We start from the raw sequence: 2,461 nt of genomic DNA on the forward strand, positions 1-2,461 counted from the left end.
GGAGTGGGTGTGCAGGGAGAGGGTTAAACAAAATGGAAGAAATTAACAATTGTTGAGTGTCTTTACCAGCTAGTAGCAAAACATACATACTTTTATTTAATCTTTCCAGATGATAACTTTGCATTTTATGATGAGGTAACTCCTTCTCAAACTCCCTGACCTCTAAACACTGTAGTGCCCAAAGGTTCCATCCTTGGCCCTCTCTAGCTTCCATCCCTAGATGACCTCATCTGGTTCCATAGCTTTATACCACCAAAGGTTGAGGTTTTTGCCTCTCCAGGCTTTAGACCTACTTATTCAAGTGTCCACTTGGCATTTACACTTTTTTGTCTAAAAGGCATCTGAAATTGACTTTTCTGAAGTAGAACTCTTGATCTGACCTGTGACTCTCCCCGCTTTCTCTCTCAGTAAATGGGGACACCACCCTTCCAGTTGCCTAAGCCAAAAATACAGGAATCATCTTTGATCATTCCCTTTCCCTCCTTACCCACATATAATTCATGAGCACGGTGAATTCATTTTATCTTTAAAATGCATCTCGGACTTCCCTGGTGGAGCAGTGGTTAAGAATCCGCCTGCCAATGCAGGGGACACGGGTTCGAGCCCTGGTCCAGGAAGATCCCACATGCCGTGGAGCAACTAAGCCCGTGCGCCACAACTACTGAGCCTGCGCTCTAGAGCCCACGAGCCACAGCTACTGAAGCCCGCGCGCCTAGTGCCCGAGCTCCGCAACAAGAGAAGCCACTGCAGTGAGAAGCCCGCGCACTGCAACGAAGAGTAGCCCTTGCTCACCGCAACTAGAGAAAGCCTGCGCAGCAACGAAGACCCAACGCAGCCAAAAATAAATAATTTTATAAAAAAAAATGCATCTCAAATCTATGCACTTAGCTCTACTTCCAATCCCTCTATCCTGCTTCCTCTCTTGCATTGCTACAATCTATTTTCACTCTGCAGCCAGACTAATATATTAAAAATAAATCATGTCCTCTCTTGCTTAACACCCTGCAGTAACTTCCCATTGCTGTTAGGATAGAAATCTAAGTGGTTCTTGCTTACATTTCTAACTCTGCCTCATACCATGCTTCCCCTTCAACATATTACTGCCGTGCAGGTTGGTTTCCTGGGCCTTCAACAGGCAAAGCCCTCTTCTTCTCCAGAAGCAGACTCTACAGGTGTCCTCCCAGCCTTGACTGCTCTGCACCAGCTGTTCACACTGTGGGCTCCTCCTCATCTTCAGGTCTTAGTTCATGTTTTGATTTCTTAGAGAGGCCTTTCCTGATCCCCCTGTGCCAAATAGTCATTTTAATCTTAATTTTATTATCCTATTTGTTCCTTTTGTAGCACTTATAACAATTTGAAATTAACTTTTGTATATCTATCTCTGTGTATCTATCTATCTATCTATCCATCCATCACCTATCTGTCTATCTATCTATCTACCTATCTCTATCATCTTTCTTTCTCTCTACTTTGGGATAAAGGCCCTATGGGGCAACAGTCTGTCTAGTATATTCTCTGCTGCATCTTTCCTTCTTAGAACAGTGTGTGTTACGTAGAAGGCTCTCAATAACATGTTAAAATGGAATAAATGGACAACCATATTTGTTTACAGGCAAATGGTGAGTAGATGGCAGAGCTGGGATGGGAACGTGGCTCTTTCTTGCTTTAAACCCTTATTTATTTTTTACAAGATCTCCCTATCAGCCAACCAGGACTCAAGAGTTCTTCTCTCTGGGCTTCCTTGGTGGCACAGTGGTTAAGAATCCACCTGCCAATGCAGGAGACATGAGTTCGAGCCCTGGCCCTGGAAGATCCCACATGCCGCACAGAAGCTGGGCCTATGTGCCACAACTACTGAGCCTGAGCTCTAGAGCCCGCAAGCCACAACTACTGAGCCTATGTGCCACAGCTACTGAAGCCTGCGTGCCTAGAGCCCATGCTCCGCAACAAGAGAAGCCGCGATGGTGAGAAGCCCACACACCACAACGAAGAGTAGCCCCCGCTCACCGCAACTAGAGAAAGCCCGCGCACAGCAACGAAGACCCAACACAGCCAAAAATAAATAAATAAATAAATTTATTTTAAAAAAAAAAGAGTTCTTTTCTGAGCAAGGCTATTTTATTAGAGCAAGGATTATTTTAGCTAAATATACTGAAGAACTGCAGTAATAATTTGGTTAACTGTGTTTCCTCTATATGATTTTACCTAAATATCACAGGTGCTTTACTTTTATATTTTATTTGAATTATTTCAATAACTGCCTCAACTCTCATTTTTCTTTGCTATCATTTATTATTCTTTCTATGTATGAAGAACCATTTCCTTTTAAAAATAATGTTGTCCATACCCTTGTGAACTGGTTAATTTTCTTTCCAACATTTTCTTTTGGGCTGTGTAGATATGACCTAACAGTCACCACAATAATGCTGTTATTTCAAAGGGTAAAGACCTTTTTTTCTTA

The sequence above is a fragment of the Physeter macrocephalus genome, chromosome 5, assembly GCF_002837175.3.
Source record: "Physeter macrocephalus isolate SW-GA chromosome 5, ASM283717v5, whole genome shotgun sequence".
NCBI lineage: Eukaryota > Metazoa > Chordata > Mammalia > Artiodactyla > Physeteridae > Physeter > Physeter macrocephalus.